The following is a 16443-nucleotide window of genomic DNA, read 5'->3' on the forward strand; positions in this document are numbered from 1 at the left end:
GCAATGATTGTGACATTCTAAAGTTTCAAACTTTCTTCTTTTGGATGAGGCATGCAATGATTGTAATATTTTTTTAAGTCATTGACTGTAATACTTTCTTTTTTTCTTTTTCTTTTTTTGAGAAAGTGCACAAGTTAAATTATGTTGAAAATTTATAAAATTTTAAACCGCCAAACCGATTCGCATCCATCCGCTCAACCACCAATCTACTCAATCTACATCCGTTGGATTAGCGGACGGATGTAGATTAATTTTCTCCAATTCGTCAATCTGGTGGACGGATGGCGGATTAGAGGTTTTGTGGCCGTAACCGACCCGCGCCTACGCCTAATTCATACCATGTCCTGTTCAAGAACTCTTTGATAGTCTTAAATTTTCCATTTGTTTAGACGGATTGGATATAGAGGATTATAATTTATTAGATTGTTAGTCTTAAAATATATTGTTCTTGAATTATTTGGTTAGATTTGATTTGTATTTTATATTTGTTTAGTAATGGAATTAGATATTTTGATTGAACTATTTTATGGAATCATATTGTTTAGTCATGAAATTAGATGTTTAGATTGAACTATTTTATTGAATCTGATGTATATCTTATTTTATTTAATTGTTTTACTATAATTTTTAAAAAATTAAATAAGTAGAACATCAATAAAAATTATATAATTTTATTTTAATTTTTAATTGAGATATTTGAATTTTATTTTAATTTGAACATTTAAATAAATTGAAATTTTAAATAAATAAAATGAATAAATTGAACTTTTAATTAAATAAATTGTACTTTTAATTTACTAAAATACAATTTTATTTTATTTCATTTTTATTTTAGTTGAGATTTTAATTTTATTTCAATAAACTCAGGATAATCTCAATCCTAAGCTTATTTTGAGTTTTTTGTCCTACACTCCCTCTGTGATAGAAGTGTCTCATATATGAGAGACTATTAGTCTGGTGCAAAATTTTTTAACCAAACAATAAACTATTCCATCCACTGAACAGTGAATGCTCCTATCCTTCCAAACAAACGTGCTCAAAGAATACTTCACCATTAGGAGAAATTAGGCGGAATGTTAAAGTATAAATAACTTGACAATGATATCAGAACATATTAATTATAAAAAAGTGAAAAAAATAATAACTATTAATAATTAAAATTATTAATTTTATTTAAATTTTTACTGTTGTAATTGTCCCAATTTTAAAAAGGTGTTTATAAATTCTGTTTTTTTTTTTTTAATTAGCAAAAAAATAGTTGTTTAGATTAGCACATATGGGAGCTAACCTCCCCACCCTTACAAAGCACTAAGGGCATGCTTGATTGACAAGATTAGAGTATGGGATTGTGATTATTAATCCGTGGACCCAATAATCCTGTGTTTGTTTTAAAATTTTGTTTTAGGATTATTAATTTAATGGATAATTAATCCAACAAATTTGTAAGATTATTAGTAATGGGGTAGATGTGAGATTATATATCCTGAGCTGGAAAATAAAATAAAAAGCCTCTTTTACCCTGGACTAAAAATTAAAACACTTATTATTTTTAAACAAATTTATATTTTAGAAGGCTACAAATAATTTTTTAAAATTTAAAAATATTTTTTGATATTTATTTTATCAAATTTGTTTATATTTTTTTTTTAAAAAAAATTAAAAACAAACCAAACTTGGCCTTTGTATTTTGTATTTTTATTTTGCTTTTATTTATTTATTTATAATTTTTTTCAAAACCACGTTTATGAATTTTTTTTGATAAAGTAAAAATTATGAAGAAACATTGATGAAGAGTAAAATTGAAAAAGAAGATAAATATAGTTGTAATCTTACATTCATAAATTTTTTTATCCAATACAAATCAAACAATAGACAATGGGATAATTTATCCTACTAATCTAATTGGATAGTGAATACCACATTAATTTGATGAAATTATTAATACATTCACAATTAATCTTGTGAATCAAACATGGCCTAAGTATTTGCCTCCTAATTCAAGAGTTGAACACATAACCTCTTATTTAAGACTAAGCCCATGGTGGACAACTAGGCTAGGCCTAATTGATTTAAGATGTGTGCCATATGTACCATATTGTATACATTTTGTAGTATATGTTATACATTTTTTTGGTAAATGTTACGTCATTTTTTTTTGATAAAGTTATGATAATTTGTAGTTAAAAAAATAAAGTTACACATTTTTTGTGATAATGTTATATATTTTTTTATTTAAATATTTTTATAATAAAAAATATGTAACATGACCACAAAAAAACGTAATATTGTTACAAAATGCATAACTTTATTTTTTAATTACAAATTGTCATATTAAACAAAATACGTAACATTATTTACTACAAAAATACATAACATATCCCACAAAAATGCGTAATAGATATGCATACGGTACACACCTTTTGAGGGATATGTTCCATAACATTAACCCCATAATTAGAGAAGGAAAATTCCTTAGGGTGTACCATATGAACCCCTTGTTATAACATTTGTACTCTTTGGTTATAATTTATTGATATGACTTGATATTTGTTATAATATTATTTTAATTATAACTCAAGTACTTTTTAGTTGTACCTTGTTTAGGCGGTGTTTGGGAAGTAGTGGGATAGGCTATTTTAAAAAAAAGCCTTTTAGCTTTACTTTAGCTTACCCATTGACTTACATGAAAAAATAAAAAATAAAAAAATAAAAAATAATTTGTAACTCGGCAGCCTACATTCTTTGGCACTAATAGCCTACTACTGTACCTGGCAGGTTGTCCCACCAGTAGTAAATTACACTTTTGCCCCTTTACATCAATTTTGAAAAAAGTGAAATTAAGGCCTCGTTTGGGAACAGGCTAATTTAGTAACTTTTTGGCTATTTGGCTAAAAAGGTAAGTAAAAAAAATTTATATGTTTGGGATGACTTTTTGGCTAATTACGAAAAGATGTGCAAAAAGTAGAGAGAAAAGAGAATCTTTGACTTTTTGGTATGTGTTGTTGGCTTTTTGGCTAATTTAGTAACTTTTTGGCTAATTGGCTAAAATAACCTCTTGCCAAACGAGGCCTAAGGACAAATTTGTCATTTCAACCTTAAACATTATTTCAAACACATTTTTCAATACAACAACTCAAATAAAAATTCATCACATCTTTCCAAATACAAAAACTAAAAAACCTACTAAAATAGCCAAAAAACCAAAAAACCTAAAAACATAGTTACTTGCCAAACACTCACTTTGTTTAGTTATAATTCATATTTTTATATATATGTTTGATTTTACAAAATCACTTCATGGTACCAATTTTCAAGGAATTTAAATCTCACTCTCTCTCTCCACTAATTTTCTCATACAACAGTTGTTTGGAAGGTAGGTTAGAGACTAAAACAGTCAATAAAGATAAAATAGAATAAAATAGTTGATAAGACAAAATATTACATTTAATTCATAATCATTTCACTTTTTCTTTGACAATCATTAAATCAACCACAAAAAAAGTCAACCAATTTCTTAAACACAATTTTTTTTAAATAGTTAAAAAATTAACTAAAATAGTCAATTTTTCAAACGAAGCCACAAATTAATCTAATAAAGTTGTTTTTTTTTTTCACTTCATGGGTTGCTTTCTTGTTTATCAATTATCATGTTTCATCCAAGAAGCGGAGGGCCTTTGTTTTATTTTGTGTTCCAAGTGATTTACGAAGAGGGTGAAGTATACAAGGCAAAGTTGAAGTGTCTGGTCAAATTCGTTGGTAAGTGTCATGTTCAGTTCACATTTATCGCTGGTAAGTGTCATGTTCAATTCACATTTATCATTATTAATGGTGGAATTAGAAATTCAAAACAAAGGAGAACATATTATTCACATCCAAAGGGAGGGGGGAAAAAATTATAATAAACAATAATGAGATATTATTAAATTTTATTTTATTGTTTTAGTCTATTGTTGAGATTCAATATTATAATTAGGGAGATTTGGTCAAAATCTCCTTATAATAAATTTTAATGTATTAAGAATAAGTACAAAAAGTTTTTCTTAAAAAGTCAAACACATACCACTATTAACAAAATATTAAATTTTAAAATAATATAATTTTTTATCTAAATGTCGGTTTTTAATAAAATTAGTATTTTTAGAGTTCTCTCATTAAGATCTATCAAATTAGATCCATGTTGACTATGAAATTCTTCAAAAATTTTAAAAATAAAAAATTTATTACCATCAAAATTGATGTAAACAGTAATATGTTACTATGTTTAACAATAATATGCTACTCTATTTCACAGTAACATGTTACTCTGGCAATATCATCTAAGAAAAAAAAATATTTTATCCTTACTCAATTATGCGCCTCCTTCTTATGGAGTTTATGAAGTAAAATAACTGGGACTGTCATTTTCATCAAACAAGGGTCCAATGGAGGAGTTTTGGCTAAATTTCCCTTATAATTATCGTGAGAATTACATCAATATAGTTTAGAAATCCACAATCCACAATCCAACTGTATTTATGATTAACAAATTTGATGTAGGCTGAAAAGTACCACATTGAGGCTACTTAAATTACATTTTTAGTCTTTGAATTTTGTTTATTTGGTGGAGATGACGTGTTTTGTGCACCTGTACAATTTGGCAGGCAACAAGCAAATTCAAGCAAAAAGTGGCGCACATGCAGATTCTCCATGCGAGTAGTGAAAATTTCTGGCCTGTCACCTCACTGCACGTGCAGCCAAGCTCCACCGCATGTGCGGCGAGGCTCTTTTCTTTCTTTTATACCCACCACCACTCAAGTAGAAATTAGGGCCGCTTGAGCGGCCCACCTAGGGTGGCGTGCGTGAAAATTTCAATCTGTTCTACTGGGCATAAAAGGAAGAAAAGAGGTTGCTCTTAGGGTTGGAAAATATTTCAGAGAAAAGAAAGAGGCTAGGGTTTGGAAGGAAAAGTACTTGAAGTTTGAAGAATGTCTCCCACGATGGCTTTTTCTCTCTCTACTTCTTCCCACTCTTCCATGAGTGGCTAGACTCATCTTTCTAGGGTTTTGATGAAACCCTAGCTTTGTAAACAAGTTTTCTTTTTGGTTTTCTTTTATGTAATAGTTTGAACAATTGTATGGTTTGTAAGAAGTTTCAAATATATATTTTTCATTATTTTTTTGAGTATTCTACTTTCTGTGATTGTTGAATGCTTTCCATACAATAGTTTTCTCTATTTTCATATTCAAGGTATGAGACGAGTCATACTACAAGGGACGAACTGTTTTGCTACCGTAGTTTAGAGCAAACGATTCATACAACTTGAGATGGTTCGTGCCTATACATTGAATGTGATAATTTTCTTGATCAATGTTTTGAACTTGTAGTTGCAAAGTATTATTTCGTTCAAACCAGAACATAATTTACTTTCAAATTGAAATCTTATTTACGTAACTAGTGGTGGATTCATTATCCTAGATTTTTCCCAAAATTAGTACTTCATCCTTACTTTTAATTAATTGTTCAATCAATTTGTTTAATTTAGTTCTCATTAGATTATGAACCAATCATCTTTTAATCAAAATTAATTCAAGAATTTAACCATTAAATTAGTCTAATTTCCCTGTGGATCGATACTTGGACATACCATTATTCTAAAGAATTTGGTACAGTTTAGTGTTTAATTTTGTTGTGTGAAACGACCCATCAAAATTCAACACTATCAACTCAACAAAAAATCCCACAATGAAAAAAAATAATAAACTAAACGAATCTCATAATAAGAATGAAATGTTTAATTAATTAAATTTTTACCATTAACTTTCCATTTTAGAGTGCAAAAGTATGAACAAAAAAAAAAAAAAAACATAATAGAGCATTTTTAGAAATTTTAAAATACAAAAGAAGTTTACATAATTTAAAAAGGGGGCACTATTATAATTTTATAAAAGATAAATTAAATATAAGCTTCATATATAAAAGAAATAGTATAAATATAAAAGAAACTAGGGGACACGTGACTCTTGGTCCTATATTGGCTTCACCTCTGATTATCATGTTCCATTACCACATTTTATTTGTGAGTTCAGTTATCAGATAGAATAAATGAAAAGTAATAAATTTTCTATCTTAAAATTAGTGTTCATAGAGCAAATTTAGGGAGAATGAGAGGCAATAGATGTGTAGTTTGTTTGGCTCTCCGATTCACTAAAATCAAAGAAGTCTGTAGATGAAGACAAATGAAGGAGTAGAAAATTTGGGCTGAAAATTCAACCGAGCTACTCCATGGTAGGGTAATTGATCTTCAGTATTTTGTTAATGGTTGCCATTGTAAATAATTTATGGTGTTATGTATATAAAAGCCTTTATAATCTAAGATTGCGAACTATTATGATCATTACAAACAATAACATAATGTGGGTAATAAATAACGTACCCGGATCTATTATGCGGAACATAAACTTAGGCCCCCTTTGGGAACAGGCTTTTTTAGTAACTTTTTAGCTTTTTAGCTAGAATGTGATGTAAAAAAAAACTAGTTTGTTTGGGATGACTTTTTGGCTTTTTACGAAAAAATGTGCAAAAATTAGAGAGAAAGGGGAATCTTTGACTTTTTAGTATGGGTTGTTGGCTTTTTGATTTTTTTAGTAACTTTTTAACTTTTTGGCTAAAAAGGACCATTGCCAAACGAGGCCTTAATATCAATATTAGTGGAAAATGTTTCTCTCTCTTGACCCCTTTAAAATACGTTATATTCAGAATAATTGATGGATGATCTAAATAAATACTTTTATAGGTAGAGAGATAACTAGTTTCCTAATATAATTTTATTCTACTTGCCCATCAAAATAGGAGACTTGGAAACTACTCCATCTATTGACCAATTAGATAAATCTTTGTAGTAAAAGATATGGAACCATAATCTTAATAAATTTCTAATTCATATTGTCGTATCATGTGAATCACCATAACAACTAAATAATTGATTTAGTTTTACATTCTCCCACTTGGCCCATATGATAACTTACGTCAAGATTTAATAAGGTTAACATTAGGTGCAACAAACCATATCCAATCTTATATTTAGTTTGGTCATCATCATAATACTATAATTAAACAGTTTACTAATGCGAGTCATGGTGATTCACACCAATAGTGCGATATAGTCTCTTTCATGTACCACAATACTAACAACTAGCTTAATATAGTCCTTATGTGAGGAGTGTATTTAAAAGGTCCAAATTTTTTTTTCTTATCAAATACCATTCATGTTATCATTTATAACGGTTCTAGTTTAAACCCAACCCTTTCATGTCTTTAGATCCGGAATTCCATACCTTTAATTGTTGTTTATACCTTTTCATCTTGTTGTTAGTTGAGTTGGGCTGTTTGGAGTTGTTGGTTGTGTTTGAAACAGGTTGTGAGTTAGTTTTTCAAAAATGTTGTTGTCCATTTCATTTCTTGTTCGCTCAATTGATGTTTGTCACTCGAGCAGTCTTTGAGATCTCCCAATATTTTTGCAGGTCTGCAAAACTTCTGAGAGCAGGGTGATCTTTGCTCGAGCGGTCCTTTCTTCCCTCGAACGGTCTTCTGTAGTTTGCAAAACTTTTGGGAGGGGGTCATTGTGTGCTCAAGCCATGTTTTGATCACTCGAGCAGTGTCACTTATTATGCTTGACACTCAATCGGTGGTTTGGTCACTTGAGTGGTATGTGCGTATATCATATCGGGAAAAAAGCTTTTTTTTTTTTTGTCACTTTTTCATTCCTCTCTCTCTAAAACATTTTTAAACCTAATTTCTTCACTCTCTCTCTCTAGTTCTTGACTAAATACCTCAATTACACCCAAATCCGCTAATTTCGCCGCTCTTGTGCTTTGGAGAAAAAGGTAGAGCTCATTAAGGAGAACATTTTAATAGGTGAAAACTTCCATTTTTGACTCCGTCTCAAGTTAGGGATTGCTCTCTTTTCTTTCTAAGCTTGAAGTAGGGATTTCTTTAACCTTCTAGCATGATTCTTAGCATAGTTATGTGCTCCTCGTCAAGTACTGAGATTTAGGAATTGGGGGCTTTGATTTAGGGTCTGATTTCTGACATGCGAAAGAGGCGTTTTCAAATGGGTTCTTGAGAAATGTTGTGGAAGTGTGAATATTGTTACGTTGAAATGTTGAAATTTCCTTCTTTAATTGTGTTTTGGAAAAAAAACGGATGTTTTCATTAGAAAATCATCAATGTTTGATTTATGAAAGAAAAGGAAATGATGTTGGGTTTGAAATGATAAGATAAATATATCTATTGATGACGAGAGAGGAGTTGGATATATATATATATATATATTATCACTCCCATTTTGAGATTTATGAGATTTTATCTGTTATTGGATATTTTTCTGTTGAAGTAGAAATATCTGGATTAGACTATCGGTGGAGGATTGCTTTGTTTGTTATAGAAATTGCATGAGGAATAAGTTAATTGAAACTAATTACTCATACACCTTGCATTGAGCATTGTTTCATACTTAAACATTGAAAATATATTGTTTTGAGAAAAAGAGGTGCATACCTTGGTGAATTTGATTATGGGGTGTGAAAGTCTAGAAACCAGTGTAGTTCGGTGTCGATCCTTCTAGTTAGTATTGGTAAAATGGCTTTGGTAGTGCCGATCCTTCAGTTATAGCCTACTGACAGATATGTGTTTTGTATCTAGTACCCTATTTTCTAATTTAAAAAGTATTTTTTTATGAATTGATATACATATAACTGAGACATTGCATTGTTTTGAAAAAGTAAGTATAATGTTTTGGCAAAGTGGCATCCATTGCATTCACCATATGACTTTGTTAAACTCCATACGTTGTGTTCAAGTTTGGAGTCGAGAGCTTCTTTTGTTTATTTTGTTTAATTATTTTTGTGCAAGCCTTGGGCTTTCTATGTATTAAGTTTAACTCACTTTTGTTGTACCCAAACATTGATTTGGAAAGATGTAGCCATTAGGGCATAAACTTATCTGTACTTCCTTTTATTCCAATTTATTTACACATGTCATATGTTATAGATTCAAAATCTAGAATTTATGAATGTATATATACATAAGCAATCTTTTGTACGGTAACAAAGTATTGATAAAAGGTTAATTATATATAATTTGATGCTTTTCCATTGAAAATCATGAGGTGGTTTGTTATTATATTTTTGGGATGTTACAATTGGTATCAGAGCAATCGGGTTTGAATACTTAGGATCGTGGGATGTGGTTTTTACCACAATATGTTTATCTTGCTAGATAATATTAGAAGTAGACCTAGCATGCTATGTGATAACATGATTATGTGACTAAATGAGTATGGGACTCAATTTCTAAGATATTGATTGGGTCTACAAGTTTCTAGAAGTCCTGTTAGAAGAGCACTTGATCACTGCTTATTCTAACTGCAACTCTAGCAATGTCACAAAAGGATTATTATCTAGAAAGAAAATTCGTTTATGACTATATGACCTAGTGCTTGTGTGAAATGAATTATTTTTTGTCCATTGTATTAGGACATGAGTGAATTAGTTTTGGCATAATCACAAATGTGCTAAACTATTGTGTTACTTTTATTAAAATGTCAGGACCTGGACGTGGACGTGGTAATGGTCGGCGTAGTAGGCCTAGGCGGCAAAAGGTGCTGATATCAAATGAAATTCTAGCATAGGAGAAGGGAGTTGGTCAGGCCAACGTGGCCGAGCCAGCAAGTCAGCAAGCTATGGTCACCTTAGCCCGTGAAATGGAAGGAAAGTTGTAAGAATCCATAGACGTCCTTAGGGCTGAGAATAAAGTCTAGACCCATGTTGCAGAGACAGTGCTATCCTTTTTGAAGAGAGAGTTTTTCCAGTCAAATCTAGACAAGTTTGTTGGGGATATGATGGAGCCACTGAAGGCCGACGAGTGGCTTGAACAAATGGTAAAGATGTTTGAGATGCTTGGCATCGAGGACGACGGTTTGAGGGTGACCTTGGCATCTTTTCAACTTAAAAGAGATGCAAGTCAATGGTGGAAGTATGCGAGGGGGCATATTGGGGTGACTTGGGAGGCTTTTTTCAATACCTTCCAAGATAAGTTTTTGCCACCCACCATGAGGGAGAAGTTGAGGAAGCAATTTTTGAAGCTCACATAGTTGAATACACCAATAACCAAGTCTGAGGCTACTTTCACTAGTTTATCGAGGTTTGCTCCAAAATTTGTAACGACAGAAGAACGTCGTTGCATCGAGCTCGAGAAAAGGTTGAAGATCGGGCTCATTTTCAAGGTGGTTGGGTTTATGATTAGGGATTACAGCCGTCTTGTGGAGTCAGCGGCCCACTTAGATACCAAGATCCAAGCGGATAACGAGCTCCAAGTAAAGGAGTCAGAATGTCCCGAGTGATGCAAGCGACAATAAATGGCAAATGGGTTCCACCTCACAACAGTCCCAAGCTACGTAGTTTAGATCTACCCTTCCCTTACCAAGTTCAGGTTCGGAGAGAGGTGAACAAGGTGGTTTTACTTGTTTCAAGTGTAGCCAGTTGGGCCACAAATCTTCAGTTTTTCCACAAGGATGATGAGGGTAACAGTCTATATCGTCCTTGACTCGTTCTCAAGGTCATTGCCGAGAGAGAGGGCAGCCGCCTACCTATTATTACTGTGGGCAGTCGGGGCATTTGAAGAGGTTTTGCCCTCAACCTGGTGACACATTAGGTGCATTAGGTTCGAGGCAGATATAGAGCCATCAACCAGTATAGTTAGCACAGGCCTCGAGGGACAATCAGGAAGCCACTTCAGCTCAATCAGTGTATTAGGCCTATGCTCCGAGGGGTAAGTAGGTAGATTAGAGATCTTCAGGGCGTGTGTATGTTGATATCACGCCGAATCAATTACCTTCACCTTCTGTTGTGAAAGGTAACTTTTTATTGTTCAATTCTATTACCAATGTGTTGATTGATACCAGTGCATCTCATTCTTTCATATTGCATTTTTTTGCATCCGCTTTGGGGTTAGAGTTTGAGTTGTTGGAGTCTCCTCTATTGGTTGAGACACCTATTGAGGATAAAATGGCATTGGGTCAAGTAAGCGGCTCCTGTGAGAGTGAGATCATAGATTGTCGGCTTTTTTTCAACTTTATTATTCTTGATATGCATATTTTCGACATAATTTTTGGTATAGATTGGTTAACTTATTACCAGACTTCGATAAATTACCATCGTATGAGGGTATCAGTGTGTACACCATCAGGAGAGTGTTTTTACTTTATGAGTGACCGTGGTGATAGTCCTACTCCTCTGTTGTATGACCTTACGAGTTAAGGAGAGTTAGGTTTTTTTTTTTTGCCATCTCAGTGGCTAATAAGGGTAGTATGGTTTAGGGTGAATTGCCGAGAGTAGTTCGAGAATATTCGGATGTTTTTTCAGAAGATCTCACAGACTTACTACCACATAGAGAGATTGAGTCCTCAATTGATTTAGTGCCAGGCACGACTCCAATTTTCATGGCACCGTACAGGTTTGCACCAGTTGAGTTATGTAAGTTGAACGTACAGCTTCAAAATTTGTTAGATAAGGGCTTCATCCTCCCTAGTACCTCACATTGGGGAGCACCAACTCTCTTTGAAAAGAAAAAAGATGGCACATTGTGACTGTGCATCGATTACCAGAAGTTGAACTGGGTAACTGTTAAGAACAAGTACCTCATTACCATGAATAGATGATCTATTCGACCAGTTGAAAGGGTTATGTTGCTGTTCAAAATTAATTTGAGATCGGGGTATCACCAATTAAGGGTGATGGAGAAAGATATTTAGAAAACGACCTTCCGTATGAGGTATGGCTATTAAGAGTTCTTAGTGAAGCCTTTTGGGTTGACTAATGCACCAACTTCATTTATGGACTTGATGAATTGAGTCTTTTGTGAGTTCTTAGATCGATTCATGGTTGTCTTCATCGGCGACATCTTAGTCTACTCACCCTCCAAGGAGGAACACGATGAACACTTGCAAGCTATACTTGAGTTTCTTAGAGCATACTGTTTGTATGCTAAGTTCAGGAAGTGTGAGTTTTGTCTCAATGAAATTAAGTTCTTAGACCATGTGGTGTCCGGGAAATGGGTGGCTGTAAATTTATCTAAGATAGACGTAGTGCAAGATTGGGAATAACCTAAAAATGCCTTTGAGATCTGGAATTTCTTAGGCTTAGCCGGGTACTAACGATGTTTCGTGAAAGATTTCTCTAGATTGACCTCACCATTTACTAGATTGACGAGGAAAGGGGTTAGATTTTTATGGAGTGAAGCTTGTGAAAAGTCATTTCAAGAGATTAAGGTTAGACTCACCATTGCTCCAATTTTGATTATTCCAGAGAGGGGTTTGAGTTATTCGGTGTATTGTGACGCGTCTCGGGAAGGTTTGGGTTGTGTATTGATGCAGGAAGGGAAAGTGGTAGCATATGGTTCATGGAAATTGAAAACACACGAGAGAAACTATCCTACTCATGACTTAGAGCTAGCGACAATGATATTTGCCTTAGAAATTTGGAGACATTACTTGTACGGGGAGAAATTTGAAGTGTTTTCCAATCACAAGAGTTTGAAATATTTATTCTCACAGAAGGACTTGAATTTGAGGCAAAGGAGATAGATGGAGTTCATGAAAGATTACGATTTTGAGTTGCATTATCATCCGGGGAAAGCCAATGTAGTGGCCAATACTTTAAGTAGGAAGTCTGTAAGTAGTGTAGCTAGTATCGCCAATCGGGAGTGGGAAATGTTGAGTGCTATCAGCGAGTTTGACTTGCACCTAGGCGAGTCTAATGAGTTGGCCACTCTATTTACCGTAGTTGCACAACCTACCTTGATTAGTCGAGTTATAGAGGCACAACAAGGTGACCAATAAATAGATGCTATCCAAGATAAGATCTCTAATAAGAAAGTGGAGAAGGGTTTGAACGTTCATTCGGATTCAACTATGAGATATCTAGACCATCTTTATGTGCTAGAATCTTGTAGAGAGGAGATACTTTGAGAATTCCACCATTCATGCCTTGCGGTACACCCGAGAGGCATGAAAATGTATCATGACCTTAGTCGCTAGTTTTGGTGGAGGGGGATGAAGAGAGATGCCGCTTTGTTTCTTTCGATGTGCCTTACTTCTTAACAAGTGAATGCCGACCATCAACGACCAGCTAGTTTGTTGCAACCTTTACCTATAGTCGAGTGGAAGTGGGAGCATGTCACGATGGATTTTGTTATAGGTCTTCCGAGGACTCAACGAGGTAATGACGCCGTGTGGGTAGTAGTCGATCGGTTAACCAAATCTACACACTTTATATCTATGCGCATGAGTGACTTGGTAGACTACCTTATTGATCTGTATGTTAGAGATACAGTACGACTTCACAGAGTCCCAGTGACTACTGTCTCAGATAAGGATCCGTGTTTTACAGCTCGGTTGTGGTAGAGCCTATAGAGTGCTTTAGGCACTAAGTTGACGTTTAACACTGCCTATCATCCTCAGACTGACAACCAGTCCAAGCACACCATTCAAATTTTAGAGGACATGCTTCGGGTTTACGTTCTCGATTTTAAGGGGTCGTGCGAGAGGCACTTGCCTTTGGTGGAATTTGCCGATAATAATTTTTTTCAGGCGAGCATTGGTATGGCACCTTTTAAGGCCTTGTATGGCCGACCATGTAGATCTCCAGTGTGTTGGGCCGAGGTAGGTGATGTATTTATGTTAGGTTTAGAATTAGTCCGGAAAATGACAGAGAAGGTTGTGCTTATTTGTAAAAAAGAGTTATGTTGACCATAGGAGGAGGCCCTTGTCTTTTGAAGTAAGGGATCATGTGTTTCCTAAGTTCTCGTCGAAGAGGGGTTTGATGAGGTTTGGGAAGAGTGGGAAGTTGTCTCCTAAATTTATTAGGCCATTTGAGATTCTAGAGCGAATTGGGGAGGTAGGTTATCGTTTGGCCTTAACACCCCAACTTTTCAGGGTTCATGTCGTGTTTCATATTTGAATGCTCCAAAAGTACAAACCTGATCTTTCACACATATTGGATTGGACCGATTTAGAGGCAGATGAGAATGCCTCGTATGAAAAGCGGCCGGTTCGGATGCTAGATACTCGGGATCAAGTCTTGAGGGACAAGACTATCCCATTAGTTAAGGTGTTACAATGGAGTCAAGAAGGCAACTTGGGAGCGCAAGGTTGAAGTCCGTGAGAAGTACCCGGATTTGTTTATTAATGTTTAAAACCATTGTATCCAAGTTCCATTTATGTCGTGATATGTAGGCATTGCAACTGTTTTGAAGACTAAACTTGTAATATTTGTGGTAAGGAGCATCATTTTACCATTGTTATTAGTTTGAATTGTCATTCAAATTGAGCTATGTTAATTATTGTCTTGGCTTAAATTTCAGGGATGAAATTTCTTAAGGGGGAAGATTATGACGGTTTCGGTTTAGACCTGACCCTTTCATGTCCTTAGATCCAGAATTCCATGTCTTTAATTGTTGTTTATATCTTTTCATCATGTTGTTTGTTGAGTTGGGTTGTTTGGACTTGTTGGTTGTGTTTGAAGCAGGTCGGGAGTTAGTTTTTCAGAAGTGTTGTTGTCCATTTCATTTCTTGTTCACTTGAGCGGTGCTTTGGTTGATCGAGTGGTGCTTTGAGATCTTCCAATATTTTTGCAGGTTTGCAAAACTTCTGGGAGCAGGGTGATCTTCACTCGAGCGGTCTTTTCTTCGTTCGAGTGGTCTTCTGTAGTCTGCAAAACTTCTTGGAGGGGGTCATTGTGCGCTCGAGCCATGTTTTGGTTGCTCGAGCAGTGTCACTTATTGTGTCTGACGCTCGAGTGGTGGTTTGGCCCCTCAAGCAGTCTGTGCGTATATCAGATCGGGCAAAGGGCTTTTTTTGTCACTTTTTCATTCTTCTCTCTCTCTCTCTCTCTCTCTCTCTCTCAAACATTTCTAAACTTAATTTCTTCACTTTCTCTCTATCTAGTTGTTTCCTAAATACCTCAATTACACCTAAATCCGTTGATCTCGCCGCTCTTGTGCTTTGGAAAAAAAAAAGTAGAGCTCATTAAGGAGAACATTTTAATCGATGAAAACTTCCATTTTTGACTCTGTCTCAAGTTAGGGCTTGCTCTCTTCTCTTTTTAACTTTGAGGTAGGGATTTCTTCAACCTTCTAGCATGATTCTTAACTTAGTTATGTGCTCCTTCTCAAGTATTGAGATTTCGGAGATGGGGGTTTTAATTTAGGGTTTGATTTTTGATATGCAAAATAGGGGTTTTCAAATGGGTTCTTGAGAAAAGTTGTGGGAGTGAATATTGTTGAGTTATGTTAAAATGTTGGAATTTCCTTCTTTAATTGTGTTTTTGAAAGAAAATTATGTTTTCATTGGAAAATCATCAATGTTAGATTTATGAAAGAAAAAGAAAAGATCTTGTTTGAAAGGATAAGATGAATGTATCTAATGATGACGAGAGAGAAGTTGGATATATATATTATCACTCCCATTTTGAGATTTATGAGATTTTATCTGTTGTTGGATATTTTTCTGTTGAAGTAGAGATATCAGTTTTGGGCTATCGATGGCAGATAGCTTTGATTATTATAAAAATTGCATGAGGAATAGGTTAATTGAAACTAATTACTCATACACGTTGCATTGAGCATTGTTTCATACTTAAACATTGAAAATGCATTGTTTTGAGAAAAAGAGGTGTATACTTTGGTTAATCTAGTTATGGGGTGTGGCTGTGGTTTATTATGTTGGCCCGTGTGTCCTTCTGGTTAGTAACGGTAAAATGGCTTTGGTAGTGCTTGTATAGCCTATTGGTAGACACGTACCTAGAGATTCTATAGCAACCCCGGGTCTCTACTCGACTGTCATGGTATTCTGGATCCAAATCTTGTTGTTTAATGCTGCTGGTTATGTCTTTCTTCCTTATACCTCTTGAATTTGAGTTTTGGAATGACTTGAGCGTGTTTAGAACAGGTTGGTTGCCTTTCGGTCTAGAATCTTGTTGCCCAAATTTTCGGCCTTCCGCTCGAGCGGGACTTCTTGCGCTCGAGCGGAGTTTGCAACCTTTCAGTATCGAGTGTCTTTGCAAAACTGTTGTAAGAGTGTTTTTCACGCTCGAGCGGCGTTTCTTACGCTCGAGCGTGTCTGAGCTCGAGCGGCCCTTCTGGTGCTCGAACAGCTGTCTGCAATCTGTGAAATACTGGGCGGGTGAAATCCACGCTCGAGCAGGTTATTGTTGCTATGTCTGACGCTCGAGTGGGATTCGCGTATATCAGATCGTAAAAGCGACTTTTTACATAACTTTTTCATCTCTTTTTCATCCAAACCCTAAGTTGAGAGTCTCTCTCTCTAGAAATACCCCTCTCTCTACATTTGACCTAGATCTAGTGGTCTTCTCACCCTCCTTCCTTAGATAAAAAGATTAAGCTCTTCAA

This window comes from Camellia sinensis, chromosome 12, assembly GCF_055761805.1.
Source record: "Camellia sinensis isolate YWXY chromosome 12, ASM5576180v1, whole genome shotgun sequence".
Classification (NCBI taxonomy): Eukaryota; Viridiplantae; Streptophyta; class Magnoliopsida; order Ericales; family Theaceae; genus Camellia; species Camellia sinensis.